This window comes from Saccopteryx bilineata, chromosome X (assembly GCF_036850765.1).
Source record: "Saccopteryx bilineata isolate mSacBil1 chromosome X, mSacBil1_pri_phased_curated, whole genome shotgun sequence".
Classification (NCBI taxonomy): Eukaryota; Metazoa; Chordata; class Mammalia; order Chiroptera; family Emballonuridae; genus Saccopteryx; species Saccopteryx bilineata.
Genome location: NC_089502.1, coordinates 123127602 through 123151904, shown reverse-complemented (window position 1 = coordinate 123151904; position 24303 = coordinate 123127602). Strand labels below are relative to the sequence as shown.

Below are 24303 nucleotides of genomic sequence, written 5' to 3'. Positions count from 1 at the left end.
TTTTTTAAAATTATTTTACATTACTTGGTAATTAATTAAATTACTTCGTGAATTATTCTGACACCAAACAGTGAAGTTTTTGAATGGCTTGGGGCGGGAATGACTATCATCACATTTGGACATGTTAAGTGAAAGATGTTTACTGGTCATCCACAGAGGTAGCTCAAATAACAAATATCGTTACCATGAAATACAATCAAATAAATTCAACAAAAATAACTATTTAACAAAAACATTTTAAATGTTTTCAATAGCTCATTCTTTTCAAGCAAATTCCAGAAAATCAGGAAGATGACATTTTTTAGTGATATAAATCTTTACACTTGAGTATAAAATATTTTAAAAGTGTTATCCACATTTGAATTTACTCCCATTTTTTAGGGGAAGGGAGGTTTGATCTAGCTATTTACTTCCTTAACTTTCAATATTATTCTAAAATATTCTGTTTAGAAGCTACAGAAGTAATTTCTAATTAACTGATATATTTAAAGATATTTTCATACCGCAATTCATTTTTTCCCTATAATTCTCTGTTGCAATTTGTGTAATCAGTTCATCTAAACTTATCATTTTTCATTCACTTGTCCATTACAGATTAAGAATTTTTACCTTTTCTCTCTTGTGATTATTATCCTGTCTGATAATGACAAAATATTTGAGACAGACTACTGGAGCAAGATAAATACCAGACAGCAGGTGCATGTGTATATTATGAAGTGTTTGCAAAATAATAAGCACCACATGAATAATGCATTTGAAGAATATTGTCTGGCAAATGATATTGAGTCATATATTCAAATCATCTTTCAATTACTGAAGAATGAATTATAAGTGCCTAATATATCCAGTTTTATTAGAAAATCCAGCATGTTGTGGGGGAATCTACATATAGTAAACAGGCTACTTACTAACAGAAGATTAAAATCTGTCTATATATCTATATAAATTGATAGTCATATATATATATATAAAACACCCTTACTTATTTTTAAGCCTAGTGTTTTCTATAAAGAATTAATATCCATGGCATATTTGCCATTAATTCTAAGGTTGAATTTTATGTAATGCAACAAAAGTATTATTTGCACTAATATTACTACTATAGTTTATATTCAGCCAACTTATGTTTATTTTTTCAAATATTTAATATTTTAATAATTAAAATTAATTTAAATATAATTTAAATTTTAATATTTAATATAACTTATTTACATTAACCTTAACTTTAAACTTAAGAAGTACATATTTCTATTCACATTTTACAAACAAAAAATTCAAAGGCATTGTGAAATAGGTTTAAAGTTAGTAAACTGCACAGCTGGGATTTTCATTTCTTTTATAGTCTATTCCTTATTTTTCCCTTTAAATTATTACCTTGTTTTTACTTTAAAAGCATACAGTTGTGCTTCTGTACAGTTTGTACACCTAACAATGTAAAACACTGAGACTTTAAAGACAAAAATGAAGTAAAAACTAAGAAACTCTCTAATTCAATGCTTCTCTAATTTTTTTTAAAGAGAAAAGTAATACAAGACTCAGAATTTGGTATTGGTGGGTGGGCCTCTATTCGTATTACCTTCGGACTGGCTTGCTGTCTGTTGACCACTATGTGGCTGAGCTGTTTGGATTGCTACAGTGGACACAGCCGCTGGGAGTTGCACGATTCTCAATGGTACCTGCTGGGGCTGCAGCACAAAGCCAGGGGGGAGCTGGACCCTCTGCTGGGGAAGACCTTGTTCAGCAGAGGGGAGCTGGACTGTCTGCTGGGGAAGGCCTTGCCCAGATCTTGTCTGGGCAGAGCCAGGCTCAGGTAACACTGCTCTCTGCGTTTGTAGAACACTTTCTGCTCCACCAGGGTTAATGATAGTAGGTAAGATCAGTCCCTGAGGGTCTGATCTCTGTGCACTTAAACCCTGTGACACTGGCTGTTGAATATGAAATATAGGTGGTTGAAATTGTGGAATCAACTGACAGAATTGTGGCTGCTGCGGCTGCTGCTGAGGCTGCTGCTGGATGTTCAAAGTGACTGGACCTGGTGGAAACTGGATTATTGTCGTGGGCCTGACACCTGAACTATTTTTAAAAATAAGTCGAATACCTTGTGAAGGAGCCTGTGGTACAGTGGGCTGTATATTTTGTGGCTGCTGGTCTCCTGACGGCATGCCTTTCGGCCTGATTGCAACTGGAACCCTGGTCCTAGCAAAAGGACTCTTCAAATATTTGGAACTTCTCACCACAGTCTGGGCTGCATGAATAGGAGCCTCCACTTTTGTGACGCTGGGACTGGGATAGGTGACCTTGACCTGGCTGGCTGGCGCTGTTTGTGATGAGCTGGAAGTGGACAGGGTGGCTGCAGGAAGTGTGTTAGCTCTGTTTACTTCCATAGGGGACAGCCGGGGAAGACTTGGTGGCATCGAAGCAGCAGCAGGTGGTGGAGATTTACGAGGGCTGCTTGCCTGCTGTGGAGTAAAGCTGTCACCTGAGGAAGTGATTCCTGATCTGGATGGAGGACTGAGGGGTGGAGGTGTGTGTCGGGCTGCCTCCTCCAGTACTGAAGACTGAACGGATGTAGCCTGAGGCCATTCTGCTTCTCTCCCTGGAGAAGGCTGACTGAGACTGGCTGAGCCACTGGAACCCTGTGGCACCTGGATTGGACTTGGGATGCTCTCCACCAATTCCTTGAACTGACTGACTACTGTTTCAACTTCAGTGTTTGACCAAGGCATGACAATATTGACATAGTCATCTGTGAAGGAGTGATATGGAGTCATCTGTCTCACAAATCTGACATTTTTACGTGACCTTTTTCCAGAGACCAATGGGTCTTTAAGAGATTTCATGAAGGGCAGCTTTGCTGTCTGAGACTGATCGCCAGCTTCATATCTGAATAGAATATCATCTTCTTCCTCCTGAGCTGGCAAAAATGTTGGTTGTGAATCGTTGTAATTGACAGAGCTCTCCTGTTTAGCATATTTCTCCACATCCAGTTCAGAAGGGACCGCCAAGTCACAAGGTGGCTGTTTCCACGTATCTACACAACTTCCTGCTTTGGGAAGTTTGAGATCATGCTGCTGCCCTGGCTGACTGTCTTTACTTTTTTTGTGAAAATTCCATGCCCTTAACTCAGGAGGGAGTGGCCTCCAAGACGGCTCCTGCTGCCGATTCAGGGAGGCTGTAGAATACCTCTTGAAATTCCTTTTCATCAGAGGAGTGTTCATCTTTTGCTTGTTATAGAGCAGTCTGTTTTCAGTGCAAGCTACTGATATAGAAGGATCAAGACACAGGGGTTCAGCTGTAGCTAAGATCAGCTGGCTCTCAAGTTCAAGTTTGTCTTCCTGGGTCCACATCTGGTTATCGCTAGTAATGGAGTGTATATCGCTAGCTAATGTCTGCATCGTGGGGCGGAGGAGAATATGCCTGCTTTGGTAACCAGAGGGCTCCAAATCACTGCACTGCCTATAGTCCCGTATTTCTGCTATGACACACCCACGATGAAAAATGTTAACCTGAGACTTTTCCAAGAGATCCACCAAAACAGGAGGCAATTCTTCTGCATCCAAGTATTCAAGAAATTCCCCTTCTTCATAAGGCAGCTGAATGGTCTCTGTACATACTTCATTTTCTCCCTTCAGCATCAGTGAATATCCCTCTTTTCCTGGATACAAGTTGACCACTAAACAGGGCAAGGACTCCCTCTTAACAAGCTTCTCTAACAAGTTCACATTGCTTGTTAACTCCTCCGCAACCTCGGGCTCTTTTCCACACTCTTCAACGTATATGTCGTAGAGCTTATCATGGAGAGACTTTTCCCCGCTAGATATGCGTTTCCTTTTAGGAGGTCTCTGTTGGGCATTTTCAATGATACACTCCGCACTATCCAACGCTTGTTCTAAAGCTTTTTGCATTGTGGTATAAAATGGAAGCCTTAAAAAAAAAGAAAATAAAAGTGGATTAACGGAGCTGGGTGAAAATCCTATCTTTAATACCAATCGGGGATACCAGTCTAACTTTATATGAACACCAAGAAACCCATCCACAATGGAAGCTATACAAAATTCTTCCGAGTTTCCAAAAATACCTTTATCTGTACAGGCTCTGATCTCTGCGCAAGGCCTCGTCTTGTGTCGGTAATGCCAAGCTCACCCGGAAGTTCTCGTGGGGTCGGTTCATATAGCCTTCTGTGCACATGCGTGCCTTCTTCGCCCACCCCGGCGAGGGGCCGGTCTGTGATCAGCACTTCCGGTTCTGATACCTGCATTTCCTGTTGGCGAGTTGGGTGGGCCACTCTACCATGCAGTTTTACAAGATAATGACAAAACCCAAAAAACATCCTCCTCCCCATCCATTTTTCTTTTTGTAAAACAAAGAATAAAGGATAGAAAAAGTACAAAATAAATGTCCTATGTGCTCTGCTCCTTCCTGTAAAAAAAAGTATGCATATTTAACCAAGAGCTGTGTTTGAGAATGGATTACTACAGAGGTAATATGAAACGATTGAGACAGTAGGACCACTAACCATTGACTTATCATGGAGAATTGCACAGTTCTTTGGGGAAGCACACAAGTAATCAGATAACCACAATTTATAAACTTTTGAACAAAGTGATAAAACAGAGAAAGTGCTAAACGGGGGAAATGAGAAAAACTATTCCCAAAGAAGAACGTAGTTGTGTATGAATAGAAATTTATCAGACAAATAAAAGGGGTCAAGTTATGGCAATTCTGGAGTTAGCAGAGACGTCTCAATTGGAACTGTAGGTGAGGATGTTAACATCTATTTGAAGTTATTTTCCGGAAAGTTCCCACCAACTGTCTGGTATTTCATAGTTATTCAAAACACAATTTGTCTAAAATTTTAGGAATTTACAAAGAAGGTATTTTATCCTCATTTTCTAAATGAAGAAACTGACATTAAACCAACTTAAGTAATGGGATCAAGGTTACAAAATGCTAAGCAGTGTCAAATCTGATCTCTAACTCCAAAGCCTGATCTCTTTCACTTTTCTAAACATCTACCCATAAAAGAAGAGGGAGCCCTCCCTAGCTAGCTCAGTCGATTAAACATCCTCCCAAACGCCAAGATTTAAGGTTCTATCCTGGGTCAGTCCACATACAGAGAAGCAACAAATCAACAAATGAGTGCAAACTCAGTGGGACAACAAATGAACTCTTCCTTTGCTCTCTCTATATCTCCCTTCCTCTCCCTGTCTCTCTAAAATCAATTAAAAATAAATAAAAAGAGGAGCATTTAGAAACATGGATAGGGAATATGGTGGCAGGTGCCCCACTGGATACCATCTTAAGATAAAATGCAATTTTGTGGGGATTTTTAAAAAATGTAACGCATTAAATTACTTATTTTAAAACAAACCTGATTATTCACGAAAATGTCTCATTAGAACCAATCAATGCAGTTTTAAAGTTTACATGAAAATAGAAATACCCAAGAATAGTGAAGAAGTTGTTTAAATAATAATTAATGGCAGGAGATGTGCCTTACCAACTATTATATAATATTAAAATGTGTTACTGGTTGCATAAATTTCAGGAGATATAAATTGAACAGTTGGAGATCTAAGGAATAATTCCCAAAACAATAAGAGTTGCATCACATGTCAGTGGAAAAAAAATAAAGTTTTCACTCAGTGATAAAGGTAACAAGGCATCCTGTTTAAAAAAAGGGGGGGTATTGTCTATGACTACTTCTATGAAAATAGATGGATCAATTATTAAATAATGAAACTACTAGAAGAAAATATATATATTACATATATATTTATGTATTTATATAAATACATATATATTATGTCTTTATTGGAGAATTTTACATATATATTTATATTTTTATTACAGATAAATAAGAATAAGCTCCATGTCAAAAAATAAAAATTAAATTAAATGATAAATTGGGAGACAATATTTGCAATATACTTCCAAAACATCTGATATCCTTAATATCAAAATATCTTACAGTTCTGTTATACTGTTTTGTTATATTTTGTGTTCATTTTTTGTTTCCACAAGTTAAGTTTATGCTGATATCTTTATTATAATTCTCTTAGTCCTTAATTATTTTCTTATTTGCATTTTTCTATTATATCAGCTTTAAATAATATTTTAATTCCCACCTACCTATTAATGAATCAAATTACTCTATATTACTTTTTTCCTTTTTACATTTTTCAGTTTATCTTCTATACTTCATCACAGCAAAAATTTTTGTACACTATTCCTTGAACCTTAATACTGCCTTTATTTTTGTACCAGATTATGTATGTTCACTACCAAAATTTCTCTAAATCTTTTTTTTATCTTTTCATTGTAAAATTCTTTATTTGTAGGAAGAGTTCATAAATATAATATTTCCCAATATTATTTTTCTAATTTTTAAACCTTGTTGATTATAAAATCTTGGCTCACACTCTGTCCTTCTCTGTAGATTTTTGAAAATTCTGATCTGTTATTGTGGCAGTTTGTGGATTTATTTTATTTTATTTTATTTTTTCTACGTAAGGCCTTGGCCATTTTCTTCTAATTCAGAAGATATTTTTCTTTCTTTCTTTCTTTTTTATGTGCAAAAAAACCCCCAGTTTTTCTGTTTTTCCAGGTACATAATGCCACCCTTTTAATATGTAAATTCAGAAGTTTTATTTCAACAAAGTTGTTTTTAAATAATAATATTAAAATAGTTTATTTGCTTTTTTCTTTTGATTGGCTTTCTTTCCTTCAAGGATTTCAATTATAAGTATGTTGGATAATCTTTTTCTATCTTTTTTATTTTGTTCTTTCTGAACATTTTTATTTATTTATTTTCTTGACTGTTTTCTATTCTATCCTTTATGACCCTATGTAAATTGTGATTCTACCTATTCTTCCTCGGGAACTCTATTAGTATGTTATTGCTGCCATAACAAAATTGCCCAAACTCAATGGCATAAACCAACACCCGTTTTTTTCTCTACAGTTCTGTAAATCAGAACCCAAGACAGTCTCAGCTTACTCTCTTACAAGTTAAAAACCAAGGCTGGATGGGCTAAGAGCTTACCTGGGCCATATGGGGAAGAATCCACTTGCAAACTTATTCCAGTAGTTGGTCGGATCAAATGTCTCATTTTCTTCCTCTTTGTCAGCCAGGGGCTACTCTCAGCTCTTAAAAGTTGCTCACATTCTTGGCACTTGTCTTCTTCTAAGTTAAAGATAGTTATGACATGTTGAATCAGACTGTCTCAAACCTGGTTGTTAAGGATATTAATTGATCCAATTTCTATGGAAACAAAAATCTTGGCAGAGGAATTTCCTATTAGGTTTGGCTTCAGGGTGGCTGAGGCTCATAGCTGAGAATTTTTACCATTGGCATGTATTCATTAACAATTTATTTACTTTTTAATTTTTTTCCTGAAAAGTGCAACATTTACTCTGTTATTTTATACACCACCAGCACACAACTGTTATCCATCAATGGAGGCAACAATATGCATTTTGAATACCTGTATTAACATGAGAACACTTAGTAGAAAATAAAGAGCAAGGACGAAAACCTAGAGAAATGCTGGTATTTAAGGGAAAATGAAAGAATAAACAAATACAAAAAATAAAAGAAAATGATAATTTTAAGAACTATCATCTGGAAAAAACAACTTTGGACTAAACTAGGAGGACTCTTCAATCAAGGAACACTGAAAAAGCCACACAGACTGGTAGGAAAAGCGGAAACGTGGAGAGGGCTGCCTAGCTCCCCGGAGCGAACAGCAGCCGGGAGAGACTCACATGGTGGGAAGTGAGTTTAGCAGAGAGGGGAGGGTCCTGAGTCCCAGGAACAAAGCCCCAGCCTGCAGCCCCAGAGCCTAGAATAGGCGTAAGGACAGAATTTAGCTGGAAACAAGTCAGGATACTGTTTGTGAGAAAGAATCTGATTTCTCAGACCCAGGATTCTTCTTAAAGGGACCATGCAGAAAACCTCTCTCACAACCACTCACCCAGGGCTCCGGTGACTGGGGAGAGAGGAGAGGACCGGAGTGGCAGGAAGAGAGTGTAATCTAAGAGGCACAGGGAGAAACATTTTGGGAGACAGCCACCCTAACCCCTGGGACAAGTCACTCCCCAAATCTGTAGTGAATATTTCCCCCAGAAACAGCAATACCAGCAAAGGGAAGTAGGACACCAGCCAAACAAGCTCTCCCGCAGCGCTGAAAGCAGAGTTGTTTAGAAGGAGGGAGCTTTCGGATCTACAGTAGTGAGTGTTAGGGTCTGAGCTGCAGCGCCCACACGGCTGAGGGCTCGCTGGAGGGCAGGCGGCGGCGGGACGCAGAGGCGCGGTTCTGTCGGCAGGCACGGAAGCCTGCTGGCCGCCTCTGGGCTCACGTGTGAGCTCAGTCTTGCCCAGCCAGGGAAGAGTAGGCGTGCAAAAGCGGTCAAGCTGAGCTGCTGGCAGCCTGTAATCCCGCCTGCGGGAGAAGAGCGAAAATCCTGGAAAGGGTGGAAACCAGCCCTTAAGCAAGGGCACAGGAGCACAGCCTTTCCCTGCCCGTGCAACCGAGGCTTGTGGCCTGACTTGGGAGTCAGCTCCTCCCATGGGGGTGGGGCCAAAAGCCCAGAACAGGCAGAGTTCCGCTACTGAACTGAGCATGGGCACGCAGTCCTGCCCAGCCAGTAGAGCCAAGGCTAGCAGCTGTTCTATGAGTGGGTTCCTCCTGCAAGGGTGAGGTGAAAGCCTAGAAACAGGCAGAGACCTACAGCTGAGCAAAGGTGCTCACCACTGCCCTCAGGGCCGAGCATAACGCTACCCACAAGGGCGGGGCAAAGGCCAAGGCCACCTAAGCTTGTGAACACAAGCGCATGATCACAGCCACTCTCGTGAAGGAGAGGTGGAAACCACAGCAACAACCCCAGTGGGCAGGCACCAGCAATGCCCAAACCCAAAAGCCCTAGGCAACAACAGAAGAGGGGGTGGCAGGTCTGCAGACAGACCATACCTAGGGGACAGAGGCCATACCCAGTGGACTCCAGTGGCCAAAACCTTCCTTTATGCAGAGAAAATGCAAAAGCAAAGAAATGCAACACAAATGAACCAAGAGAAATCACCAGAAAAGGACCTAAATGAATCAGATATAACCAAATTACCAGATGCAGAGTTTAAAATAACGATTGTTAAGATGCTCAAAGATATTAGAACAACAATAAATGGTCATTATGAACACCTAAATAAAGAGATAGCAAATATAAAAAAGGACATTGAAATAATAAAAAAGAATCAGTCAGAAATGAAAAATACACTATCAGAAATAAAAAACACAACAGAAGGAATTAAAAGCAGGATGGATGAAGCGGAGAATCGAATCAGCAAATTAGAGGACACGATAAATAAAGGCACGGAAGCAGAGCAGAAAAAAGAAAAGAGACTCAAAAAGTCTGAGGAAACTCTAAGAGAGGTCTGTGACAACATGAAGAGAAATAACATCCGCATCATGGGGGTTACTCAAGAAGAAGAGAAAGAACAAGGGATAGAGACTTTGTTCAAGCATATCATAGCTGAAAACTTCTCTCAATTAAAGCAGGAAAACATCTCACATGTTCAGGAAGCACAGAGAACTCCATTAAGGAGAAACCCAAAGAAATTAACACCAAGACACATCATAATTAAAATACCAAAGCTAAGTAATAAAGAAAAAATATTAAAAGCTGCTACACAAAAAAAGACTATCACCTACAAAGGAGCCCCCATAAGGATGACTTCTGACTTCTGAACCGAAACACTTGAGACCAGAAGGGAATGGTAAGAAATATTCAAAATAATGCAGAACAAGAGCCTACAACCAAGACTATTTTATCCAGCAAGGCTATCATTTAAAATTGAAGGAGAAATAAAAAGCTTTACAGACAAAAAAAAAACAACTCAAGGAATTCACTACAATCAAATGAAGGTTGCAAGAAATGCTAAGGGACCTGTTGTAAACAGATCAAAGGAGAAAAAGAATATAGCAAAAGAGGAATACAGTTTTAAAGAATAAAATGGCAATAAATAATTACATATCAATAATAACCTTAAATGTAAATGGATTAAATGATCTGATCAAAAGACATAGGGTAGCTACATGGATAAGAAAACAGGACCCATACATATGCTGTCTACAAAAGACACACCTTAAATCAAAAGATGTACATAGACTGAAGATAAAGGGATGGAAAAAATATTTCATGCAAATGGAAATAAAAAAAACCTGGGGTAGCAACACTTATATCAGACAAAATGGACTTTAAAACAAAGGCTATAGTTAGAGATAAAGAAGGTCACTATATAATGATAAAAGGATCAATCCAACAGGAAGATATAACCTAATATCTATGCACCTAATATAGGAGCACCTGAATATATAAAGCAGACTTTGATGGATTTAAAGGGCGAGATCAACAGCAATACTAAAATAGTAGGGGATTTCAATACCACATTAACATCATTAGATAGATCCTCAAGAATAACAAAGAAACAGCAGACTTAAAAAACATATTAGATCAACTAGATTTAATAAAAGTCTTCAGAACCTTTCACCCTAAAGCAGCAGAATATATATTCTTTTCAAGCACTCATGTTACATTCTCTAGAATAGACCACATGTTAGGGCACAAAGGCAGTCTCAACAAATTTAAGAAGATTGAAATCATATTGAGCACTTTCTCTGATCACAATGGCATGAAACTAGAAATCAACCACAACAGAAAAATACTCAAACACTTGGAAACTAAATAGCATGTTATTAAATAACAAATGAATAAACAATGAGATCAAAGAAGAAATTAAAAAATTCCTAGAAACAAATGATAGTGAGCATACATCAACTCAAAATTTATGGGACACAGCAAATGCAGTCCTGAGAGGGAAGTTTATAGCATTACAGGCATACCTCAAGAAGCTAGGAAAAGCTCAAATAAACAACTTGACCCTACATCTAAAAGAACTAGAAAAAGAACAGCAAGTAAAGCCCAGAGCTAGTAGAAGGAAGGAAATAATAAAGATCAGAGCAGAGGCCCTGGCCGGTTGACTCAGCGGTAGAGCGTCAGCCTGGCGTGCAGGGGACCCGGGTTCGATTCCCGGCCAGGGCACATAGGAGAAGCGTCCATTTGCTTCTCCACCCCCCCTCATTCCTCTCTGTCTCTCTCGTCCCCTCCCACAGCCAAGGCTCCATTGGAGCAAAGATGGCCCGAGCACTGGGGATGGCTCCTTGGCCTCTGCCCCAGGTGCTAGAGTGGCTCTGGTCACGGCAGAGCGACGCCCCAGAGGGGCAGAGCATCGCCCCCTGGTGGGCAGAGCATTGCCCCTGGTGGGCATGCCGGGTGGATCCCGGTCGGGTGCATGCGGGAGTCTGTCTAACTGTCTCTCCCTGTTTCCAGCTTCAGAAAAATACAAAAAAAAAGTCATTAAAAAAAGATCAGAGCAGAAATATATGACATAGATGCTAAAGAAACAATACAGAGGATCAATGAAACCAGGAGCTGGTTCTTTGAAAGGTAAACAAGATTGATGAACCTTTAAGAAGACTCACCAAGAAAAAGAGAGAGAGGACTCAAATAAATAAAATTAGAAACGAGAGTGGAGAAATAACAACTGACACAACAGAAATACAAAATATTGTAAGAAAATACTATGAAGAACTGTACGCCAAAAAAACTAGACAACCTAGATGAAATGGACAAATTCCTTGAAACATATAGTCTTCCAAAAATTCATCTGGAAGAATCAGAAAACCTAAACAGACCAATTACAAGAAATGAGATTGAAACAGTTATCAAAAAACTCCCCCAAAAAGAAAAGTCCTGGGCCTGATGGCTTTACAAGTGAATTCTACCAAATATTCAAAGGAAAACTAACTCCTATCCTTCTCAAGCTATTTCAAAAAATTCAAGAGGAAGGAAGACTTCCAAGCTCCTTTTATGAGGCGAGTATAATTCTGATTCCAAAACCAGGCAAAGACAACACAAAGAAAGAAAATTACAGGCCAATATCCCTGATGAATTTAGATGATAAAATCCTCAACAAAATATTAGCAAACCGTATCCAGCAATATATGAAAAAAATCATACATCATGATCAAGTGGGATTTATTCTTGGGAGGCAAAGCTGGTACAATATTTGCAAATCAATAAATGTGATTCATCACATAAACAAAAGGAAGGAGAAAAACCACATGATAATTTCAATAGATGCAGAAAAAGGATTTGATACAGTCCAGCACCCATTCATGATCAAAACTCTCAGCAAAGTGGGAATACAGGGAACATGCCTCAACATGATAAAGGCTATTTATGACAAACCCACAACCAATATCATAATCAATGGGCAAAAATTAAAAGATCCCCTTAAGATCAGGAACAAGGCAGGGGTGCCCCCTTTCACCACTCTTATTCAACATAGTTCTGGAAGTCTAGCCACAGCAATCAGACAAGAAAAAGAAGTAAAACTATCATTATTTGCAAATGATATGATATTGTATATAGAAAATCCTAAATTCGGAGTATAAAAACTACTAGACCTGATAAATGAATTCAGCAAGGTGGCAGGATATAAAATCAATACTCAGAAATCAGAGGCATATTTATACACTAACAATGAACTGTCAGAAAGAGAAATTAAGGAATCAATCCCCTTTACCTTTGCAACCAAAAAAATAAAGTACCTAGGAATAAATTTAACCAGGGAGATTAAAGACTTATACTCGGAAAATTATAAAACATTGATAAAAGAAATCAGGGAAGATACAAACAAGTGGAGGCATAGACCGTGCTCATGGTTAGGAAGAATAAACATCATTAAAATGTCTACCTTACCCAAAGCAATTTATAAATTCAATGCAATACCGATTAAAATGCCAATGACTTACTTCAAAGATATAGAACACATATTCCAAAAATTTATATGGAACCAAAAGAGAACACGAATAGCCTCAGCAATCTTGAAAAAGAAGAATAAAGCAGGTGGTATCACACTTCCGGATATCAAGTTATATTATAAGGCCATTGTACTCAAAACAGCCTGGTACTGGCAAAGAACAGGCATATAGATCAATGGAACAGAACTGAAAACCCAGAAATAAACCCACACTTTTATGGACAATTGATATTTGACAAAGGAGGTCAGAGCATACATTGGAGTAAAGACAGCCTCTTCAACAAATGGTGTTGGGAAAATTAGACAGCTACCTACAAAAAAATGAAACTAGATCACCAACTTACACCATTCACAAAAATAAACTCAAAATGGATAAAAGACTTAAATGTTAGCCATAAAACTATAAGCATCTTAGAAGAAAACATAGGCAGTAAGCTCTCTGACATCTGTCGCAGCAATATATTTGCCGCTTTGTCTCCACAGGCAAGTGAAATAAAAGATAGGATAAACAAATGAGATTTTATCAAACTAAAAAGCTTCTGCACAGCTAAAGACAATAAGAACATAATAGAAAGACAAACTACACAATGGGAGAATATATTTGACAATGCATTGATAAGGGGTTAATAACCAAAATTTATAAAGAACTTGTAAAACTCATCACCAAGAAGACAAACAATCCAATAAAAATATCGGCAAAAGAAATGAATAGACACTTCTCCAAAGAGGACATACAGATGGCCAGTAGACAGATGAAAAAATGCACAACATCACTAATCATTAGAGAAATGCAAATTAAAAGCACAATGAGATATCACCTCACACCAGTCAGAATGGTGCTCATCAACAAAACAACACAGAATAAGTGCTGGCGAGGATGTGGAGAAAAGGGAACCCTCCTGCACTGCTGGTGGGAATGCAGACTGGTGCAGCCACTGTGGAAAACAGTATGGAGATTCCTCAAGAAATTAAAAATCGAACTGCCTTTTGACCCAGCTATACCACTGTTAGGAATATACCCCAAGAACACCATAGCACTGTTTGAAAAGGAAAAATGCACCCCCATGTTTATGGCAACATTGTTCACAATAGCAAAGATCTGGAAACAGCCCAAGTGTCCCTCAGAGGACGAGTGGATTAAAAAGCTTTGGTACATATATACTATGGAATACTACTCAGCCATAAGAAATGATGACATCAGATCATTTACAACAACATGGATGGACCTTGATAACATTATACTGAGCGAAATAAGTAAATCAGAAAAAAACTAAGAACTATATGATTCCATACATAGGTGGGACATAAAAATAAGTATCAGAGACATGAACAACAGAGTTGGGGTTACAGGATAGGGGGAGGAGAAGGAGGGGGTTGGGGGAAGGGAGGGTCACAAAGAAAACCAGTTAGAAGGTGACGGAAGACAATTTTATCAGTGTCACCCCATTAAAATTAATCAAAAAAATAAAAATTAACAAAACCGAAAAAGATACCCTCTAATAAAATCTCGAGATGAATGAGCAGAAATCACATTGAATGTCATGTTGCATTCAAACCAGATAATGATTGAAAGCCGGGGGATTATCAATAACCATGGTAGTAACATCAGCTGAGAAACATTGGTGAGAAAATTCAGACCATAGTAGAGAAATGAATGAACCTGTGTTGAGAAAATGAGGAGAGTAATCTATACTACCACTGAAAGATTTTTATTAGTAAAGGCATAGGGGAAAATAACAGGGAAAAATAGAGGACATACACTTGGACACGAAGAACACCTCTTTGTAAACTCAATAATGCACTAATGAATCAGTGTAATTATATCATGCCTAATTATATTATCAATAATTTATTTTGAAATTTTCACAAACGATTCAAGCTTACAAGCATACTTTTATTTGACAAATGATAAACTAACATACCCAATGTTGCAAAAGTTAATGACTTATTCTTGTTATGTGCTCCATATAGTATAGACATAGTAAATGGTAAATAATGACATTAGTAAGTACAAATTGAAATTATGCATTGATACTTTGTATCATTTGGATTCCAGATAAATCCCTGTTAGTAAAAGAAAACTAGAATACAGAAAGAATGTAATAGCTTTTGCAAATTAGCCACCAAAGTAGTCACTTACAAATGTATTTTATCAACTAGTGAATAGAAGGGTTTTGGGAGTGGGAATGATTACAATGCTTCTGTATAAATTGTAGTTTTAAGAAAACAGGCAAAGAAAAGATGTCCAGTTAGTCATTATAATATTCTTCATGTGTGTATGAAGAATAATTTAAGGAAACTCTGCATGCTGATAAGACTGAATATAATGGAATTGACCACACCCCACATTCACTAAGAGTCTCTCTTTTTTTTTTTTTTTTGTCCTATTACCATAAGAGATTTTAAGGTAAAAAATCAGATATTTTTAATGAAAGTTATGTATACAGTAAAACAACTTTCAATTCTTTTTAACAGTTGTCTCATATGAGAAGAATATGAGAAATTTTCTTATAGTATTGACAGGAAAGTAGTTTTGATAGCTGACTGTAGCATAGTCTCCTAAGTAATTATTCCACCTCCCCTCTGGCTAAGAAGACATGTTTTTAATATGGTCCATACTTCTCAAATGACTGAATTTCAAAATGTCTGTTCCATGTACCCAGCTGTGGACATTCACAAATATTTAAATTTCCATATTTAGAATCCCCTGAATGATTGACACATCTAAAACTAAAAAAAAAAAACAACAAAAAAAAAAAAAACAAAAAACAGAGCTAATAACAGACATGCCCTGGCTCATAGTGTTTTATTTATTTATTTTTTCCTACTGCTTCATCTAGGGATGCCTTCCACATTAGGCTTCACATCAACTGCAGCTCTTTCTGGCAATATAATAAGAGACAAGTTTAATTAAATTTCAAATATACGAGATTTCCCTTCCAGAAAGATGTTCTAGTCATACTGAACCTTTTTATAAAAATGAAAAGTTGAATCTGAAGAACAAAAATGGAAGAGGGCTGTATTCACAAGAGAAGAAAATTAAATATAAGAGTTATGTGATTTATTTCCTTTATGAGGTTCTGTTGGAAAGGAGATTAAACTTTTAAAAAGTGGTGACCCTGATATGAATTCCATATTTAGCCAGTGGTGAAATATTATGAATAATGAAGAGCATGTGAAACATTGGGCATCACTGAGAACATTCAAGGGATGTAGAGAAGATGACAATCTAAGGAGTTAAATCATCACTGCAAATAATATAATAGCAATAAAACATTATGTAACAGTTTTTCCATTACAAAGTATGTTTACATCAGGATGGAATTTGCTTCTCACACCCACTCTATGAAGTTAAGTATCCTTATAATTTTATAATTAGGTAACTGAAGTTCCAGAAGAATTACTTGTCCATGATTACATAGCTTGTTAGTGGATTTTTCCACCTACGCAAACCTCTTCTTCTTGTATTCTCTATCACATTTGGATAAAGATTAGATATACTTGTACGCTTTTTTTTAAAACTTCTAATCATGTCTTCAATATCATTCTATGGCATTGTTATTCTGACAATCTAAGTGTGAAGTGTTTTATTCCTACATTTTTGTTGACAAGAATCCTTAATATAATTGTCACATTCTAAGTGTGTTTGTATTTACAAAGAAATATAAATCATTAAATCATTTTATTTTTTCTAAAAACACCCTATTTTTGCCAAGTAAAGTTGTTTGATTGTTGGTATTTAAAACATTTGTTCTTTCAGTGAACTGTAGATGATTCAGATTAATGGCACTTCTTTCTTGTCAGAAAATATAAAAGGTACTATTGCTTGGAATTATTAGTGAAAAGAAGCCAACTTTGAAGTATGCATAATCATATAGAATTAAAAAGTATTTTCCCCCAAATGTCTAATTCTTCCTTTAAATTAAACCAACTCATAGTTTAATTCTGTTCTTTTTTCTTTCCCCATATTTGTTTTAGATACATAAATAAAACATTTCATCATAAATAGGAAAGCTAAATTACCTTAATTTATTAACTGTGTTGTGTTTAAATAATGCTATTTGTAATATTTTAAATTATTATTACTATATAATTTGTTTATCTCTTTCTTTGACCTGATGGGAGACTTCTAAGAATGTCTGTATAATGTAGATTAAATACTTAGGTATTTGTTTTTTAACTAATGTATTGGCCCCGGTCTAGCCAATTAAAGCAAATTAATTCCAAGTAGTTCAATGGGGGGGATTTTATTTTGTATTTTTCTGAAGTTGGAAACGAGGAGGCAGACAGACTCCTGCATGCGCCCAACCGGGATCCACCTGGCATGCCCACCAGGGGGCGATGCTCCGCCCATCTGGGGCATTGCTCTGTTGCAACCAGATCCATTCTAGTGCCTGAGGCAGAGGCCATAGAGCCATCCTCAGCACCCGAGCCAACTTTTCTCCAATGGAGCCTTGGCTGCGGAAGGGGAAGAGAGAGACAGAGAAGAAGGGAGGGGGAGAGGTGGAGAAGTAGATGGGTGCTTCTCCTGTGTGCCCTGGCCGGGAATCGAACCCGGGACTCCTACATGCCAGACCAATGCTCTACCACTGAACCAACTGGCCAGGGCAATGGGGGGAATTTAATATGGGAAATAATTTACAAATATGTTAGGAGAGGCAAAATGGTAGGACATGAAGCAATCTAGGGTTATCAACTGCAGGAAGCCATTACCACCCCTATTATGTCTGAAAGGAAAAAGAGAGAGAAGAAGAAGTGTCAGATGCATAGGCTGAAATTACAGATCCTCTCTTAGAAAAAAATCCAATCTCAAAATCAGTTGGCAGGAGACTAGAAAATGAAGGATATATTTATGAGATAAAGTGGTGAATAAGGAAGAGTAGACTCCATCTCTCATGGTACTTATACCTTATAAAAAAGACATAAAGTCAAGGAAATATCAATTTGTGGTAATGATGGAATAAATACAACACAGAGTGGTATACTGAAAAACCATAAGCCTTTATTGGCCTCATCAATTTCAGGTATTAATTTGATTTTTTTTACTATTACATTGAAATAATATTTAACTTAATTATTGAGTTATTGGTAGCCCCTCACTTGCTTTATACCTCTTTCTTTGGAGTAAAACTATAATGTCTCAAGGAAATTCTAGCCATTTTGCTTGAGCAACTAGGTAAATGGTTTAGCTATTGGTGAGATAAGGGAGAAAAGGATAAAAGTAGATTCAATGGTAAAAGTAAAAATTTAATACCAGAACAAGTTAAGGCTGAAGTAATATTTTTAGATTTTAAATAATTATGATAAATAGGCAATAGATTATATAAATCTAGCGCTCAGAGAGGGTTTAGAGCTAGAGACACAAATATAGGACACAAAACAGAGATAGTATTTGAAGTGAGTAAAAGCGTCACTTGAAATCATGTCATCAAAATAATTAAAAATAAAAATTTTAAATTAATAAATAAACTGTGAGGATTAAAGAAGATTACACAGAAGAAGATTAAATGTTATAATTCATATAAGTTTTTTTAAAAATTAATAGTTTTATTGCGATATAATTCACCTATTATATAATTTACTCATATAAAGTATCTAATTTAAAATTTTTTATTTGGTTACAATATATACAACATAAAATTTACTGTTTTTACAATTTTAATTGTACAATTTAGTGGCATTAAGTACATACACAATGTTGTGCAAATGTCACCACTATTCATTTCCAGAAATATTTTATCTTTCCAAACAGAAATTCTGTACCCATTAAACCATAACTCCCCATTCATTCCTCTTTCCCAGCTCTGGGTAACTTCTCTTCTATTTTTATCCCTATGAATTTGCTTATTTTAGGTACATAATTTAAGTAGAGTCATATATTTGTCCTTTTGTGTCGAACTTATTTCACTTAGCATAATGTTTTCAACATTTATCCATGTTATAGCATGTACAAGAATTTTATTTCATTTAAAGACCAAATAATATTCCATTGTATGTATATACCACAGTTTGTTTATCCATTTATCTCTTGATGGACATTTAGGTTGTTGGTATCTTTTAGCTAGTGTGATTAATTCTGGTCTGAACATTGGTGTACAATTATCTGTATAAGTTCTTACTTTCCTAGTAGAATTCTTATATCATGTGGTTATTCTATGTTTAACTTTCAAGGACCTGTCAGACTGGGTTCTATAGTGTCTGGCTGTAGCATTCAACATGCCTACCAGCAATGTAAAAATGTTCCAAATTCTCTATATCCCTGCCAAAAATTGTTGTTTTCCATTTTTTTTATTAATAGCTATCCTAATAGAATTAAAGTAGTATTGTATAAAGCTTTTTGCACAATGTTCTTCCCTCTAGCATTTCATCTCATTAGAATATAAGCTTTGCCTTACCATGCAGTGGCTCAGTGGATAGAGCGTTGGATTGGGATGTGGAGGACCCAGATTCGAGACACCAAGGTTGCCAGCTTGAGCGCAGGCTCATCTGGTTTGAGCAAAGCTCACCAGATTGGACCCAAGGTCACTGGCTCGAGCAAGGGGTTACTAGGTCTGCTGAAGGCCCACGGTCAAGGCACATATGAGAAAGCAATCAATGAACAACTAATGTGTCACAACAAAAAACTAATAATTGATGCTTCTCATCTCTCTCTGTTCCTATCTGTCCCTATCTTCTATCCCTCTCTCTGTCTCTGAAAAAAAAAAAAAGAATATAAGCTTCATGAAGTAATGATTTGCTTCTTCACTGCTTTATCCCCAGCTGGGCTAGACATATAGTCATATAGCTTTTGCTCAATAAATATGTATTGACTGAATGAACGAATTTTTCATGCTCAGTAAATGATAGTTAACTCAGTCTTATCTATTCATTCTTGTGTTATGTTGTGTGTCCCCTGCTGGGCTTAATGGTTTTGTTTTTTCTTTTTCTTTCTTTTTCTCTTTTTGTAATGAAACAGAATGTCTTTGCTCTGAGAAGTTTAAGAGGCAGTATAATGAATGAAGTTCCATAGAATAAAATTATCCCAAACCATAACAGGAAAAAAAGAAAGAGGTGAAAGAAAAAATAACTAACATGCAAAATAGAGACAGACTCATACATAGAGAGCAAGCTGACAGCTATGGGGGAGGATTTGAGTGAGGCAGGTGAAAACAAAAAAAACCTCATAGACTCAGAAGATCAAGCTGACAGCTATGGGGGAGGGTTTGAGTGAGAGAGGTGAAAAAAACAAAACAAAACAAAAAACCCTCATGGATCCAGACAATAGTGTGGTGATTGCCATTGTTGGAAGAGGAGGATGTAGAGGAGGGTATGAGGACATAAATGGTGATGGAAAAAGACTTGATTTGGCAGAGTGAACACATAATACAGTGTACAGAGATGAGTTGTAGAACGGGGCAACTGAAACCTGTATTATTATGTTAACCAATGTCACCCTGTTGGGCATATAAGTTTTAAAAATCTGTATTTTCTGGATTTGCTGGCTTTTATTGTTAAAAATGGCTGCTGCCCAGGTAAATTGTGCTGCCAGGTGACACTGCTAAATACCTTCCTGCTTGGGAAGGGACTTTGTTATGCTAATGTGTGCTGGAGGAGAGGTTTTCTTGCCAAAAAGTTTTAAGAAGAAGAATGAAAAGAAGAAGGAGGCCATGTTTTTGCAGAGTGAGAGCAGGGAGGAAGAGTGCTGGAGAGAAAGAAACCAAGATAGAAGGAAAGGAGAGAGAAGCCAGTTTGTGCAGAGAGTAAGAAACCATGTTGACAGATGGGGAACCAGGGGTGATTAAGGCTGGTGGAGGCCTTTGATTCTAGAAAAAAAACAGAAAAGATTCTCCTAGTTGTGTAACCAGAGAACATGAGAGTGGGTTTTGGTGCCCTGTGTATGTTTTACTTGCTGGCTGGTTGCAAGGCTAGAATAAAGGGATGGCCCACCAGTATTTGGCTCCACTATTTCTCTACCATCTGCCTGAATTCAATGAAAACCTGCTTGTAAATAGCCATGATGGTGGCAGCCCCTGGCCTTACACACTCCAATAAATTCAATTAAGAAAAAAATAGAAAAATATGAAATTAAAAAAATTGTGGAAAAAGCAAGCAAGATCTCACATGTCATTTTAAAATTTAGAGCACCAAGCTGGTGCTATGAACATATAAGTTGAGGGCAGTAACTGCTCTCTCTTTGTCGAGGAACATTTCTGACTTTCATTCCCATTTTTCCAAACCTCTCTCGGATGAGTAATAATTTTCCATGAAACAAACACTGTTCTGTCTTTTTTGTGTGCAGAAATTGGGCTATTTTTAAAATATGCTAAATTCAATGAAGTTACTCTTTACAGGAAACTCGGACCATAAATTTTAATTAACATTATATCTTTAAAACTACACCAGTCTCCAGGGTCTGGAAATATGCATCTCTGTCAATTTTATGAACCATATTAAGTTTTTGTCCTATCAATGTAATTAAGAATATGATATGAAATACCCTTTGTAATTAAGGATATTTACCATCTTCAGAGTTTATTTTACTTATTACTAATACACTTTTAACTAGAAAGCAAAGCTATTATCAAGAAATATTGACCTTCAAAGTAAGACTAAATAAAGCACATGCCATTATGACATTTAAAAAAAATGTTTAGAGAAGTATTAATAGGAAAAAATCACTGATTATGTAGCTTATTTCCTGACATTATCCAGATTTGGTTTATATGCAGTAAGGAAAAAAGCATGTTTTTTGACTTTCAAAAGATTAATCTGACTCTTAAAAAAAAAGGACTATTTGTGAATGGGTATAATTTCTGTGAACTCTGGTAGTTCTTTGTCTTTTTTAAAGATCAATGTAGTTTCTGTTTCACTCTGTCAGAAGTTTTCCTGAAATTTTTATTTTAAAATGAGAGGGTTAGCTGTAGGATTAGTTGAGCATATGTATCCTAGGTCCCCTCTTCTCTACATCAGTCTGAGAACAAGTTTTAACAGTGCCAAAACTATTATAATCATTTTAGAAAAAGCTGCCTTTGTGATGCTTGCAGAGGAAAAAAAAAAAGTCATTTACGACTGACCTATTTGTGGCCTACTCATTCATCTTTCTTTCCCTTATCTTTCAAATCAAGAAGGTCAGCTACCACTAGAAGAGGATCCATTATATGCAGGGTGGAAGAAAGAGATAATCAGGTGATTGCAGGTGGCTACTCAAGGCCAGGGGATCTTTACAGCTGTGTTATACTTTTTTTTTGTCTGGCCCAGAGGACACATCTGATGTCAGGAATTGTGTGCTATGTCAAAGGAGCATACAACAAAAGAAGGTTTAAAATAGTATGGTGGGTAGAGATGAGAGCTGTTTAGAGGGAATAAAATAAAAAGAAATGTAATCAGAACTATGTAGCCATTAACTAATAGTTAATTCACTTATTTAACAACTATCAACTGAGAGTACCTACTATATGACTGGCACCATTCTAGACTTTATGGAAATTATTAGGTCTTTTAAGTCCTTAGCTTCAATAGAATATTACAGTGAAAAAATTCTATAATGGATTATTCTTCGTGTACTAACTGGTACTGGAAACTAGAATGTTCATAAGGAGACAAAGAATTTAAAATTTTTTTTAAAGTGTTAATTTATCAAAAAGTTAAATGTATAATAATCATAAGATACAAAATTTGCATCCTTAGGTATATACCAAAACTATTGAATGAAGGGACTCCAACAAATATTTGTTCAAGATGTTCATAGCAACATTATTCTCAATAGCCAAAATATAGAAACAAACCCAACTGTCTATCAGTTTATATACTAATCAAGTAAATATGGTATATCCTTATAATGGGCTACTGTTCAAGAATGATGCTTACTACAACATGGATGAATCTTGAATAAACAATGCTAAGTGAAACAAGGCAGACATAAAAGTCCACATGTTATATGATTCATTTTTTATGAAATATTGTGAATAAGCAAATCCATGAAGACAGGAGCAGACTGGGGATGGTCAAATGGGGATTGATTGCTAGTGGGTATGGCTTTCCTTTAGGGATGATGAAAATGTCTTAGAAATAGAGAGAGGTGATGGTTTCATACATTATGGACGTACTAAATGGCACTTCATTGTACCCTTTCAAATGGTTAATTTTATGTTGTGTAAATTTTACCTGAGTTAAAATATATACTCTCTAGATTAAAGTGAAGTGGTTACCAGGGGGAGGAGATGGGGGGGAAAGGGAAGAAAGAGGGCCAAATATAAGGTGATGGAAAATGATTTGACATTGCGTGATGGATACACAACATAATCAACAATTCAAATGCTGTAGAAATGTTTACCTGAAACCTATCTACTCTTATTTACTCCTTTAAATTTAATTTTCTGAATAAAATTAAATTTGTGTGTTCTCAATTCAAACAGCATATAGCTAACATGCTTATTTTATAGATTAGAAGGAGAATACATATTAACAAAACAGACAGCAAAATAAGTAGAAATAAGCAATTGCGAATTGTGATAATTATGAAGAAAATACACAAAAGGATAAGATGACTAAAGATTGAGAATGTCAACTGTTGGCTTCCCTGAAGAAATTATTTGTAATTTATGTGACCTTAGGCCTATATCTTGGGCCTCATTTTTCTCCAATGACATGTTTATTGTCGTTTTGTTTTGTTTGTTTTGTTTTGTCTTTCTCCCTATCGCTGTCTTCGTTCTCAAGAGGAGATCTGGACAGTGACCTGAGGGTCCACAGTGGTGAAGCTTAAAAGTGTTCATGCCAAAAGGCACACTGGATTAGAATTTCAAACATGAGACCTCCTCAGCCTTATTCATTCTTAATATTCCAGAAATACTAGGCTAAAAATATGGTAAAGTTATGTTAATCTCTTTCCATCCAAAAAGAGGGAAAGAATTATTTTTAATTTATAATTAGCGTAAGACCACAGGTGAAGTTCAATTTACCAGTTAACTTTATTTTTTTAAAAAAAAGTATTTTAAACAAGAAGACAAGAAGCCGACATTTGTAGGCATTACCATTTGCTCAGTGGTCTCACGCTAATCTTTTCTCAGATTGATTTCAACCACAGTTAAATCACCAGGCGCTCCAGAGCTCTTCTGTAAAAAAAAACTAATCCAAACAAATTTCATATTTCATGCCAGTAGCTATAAACATAGTGTGTGTTAGAAAGATAACATAAGTCTCTTTCAGCTAGTGTAACTCTAAGATACCCGTGGAGTGTGTGAGCTCCCAGAACTGTTGGCAAATCCTATAGGTGAGCCATAGTTCCAGGAATCTTTGAAGCCAGACATGCTTTTCAGTCTTAGAAGTCCCAAGTTTTCCCAACGACTGAGATTCTCCATCTATAAAACCACCAAATGCAAAGAATGTGTGAGTATAGTCACATCAACATTGGCAAGCAAGAAAAGTCACCATTGTGAGGTGCATGC

At 36.5% G+C, this 24303-nt stretch overlaps 1 protein-coding gene and 1 pseudogene across 1 annotated transcript in view; one reads left to right on the top strand and one right to left on the bottom strand.

The window, feature by feature from the left end:
- Window positions 1-24303, top strand: part of IL1RAPL1 (interleukin 1 receptor accessory protein like 1) — a 1416727-nt gene that overhangs the window by 768247 nt on the left and 624177 nt on the right. The window lies entirely within an intron of this gene.
- LOC136317294 (transcription factor SPT20 homolog pseudogene) lies at window positions 1536-3905 on the bottom strand (annotated as a pseudogene).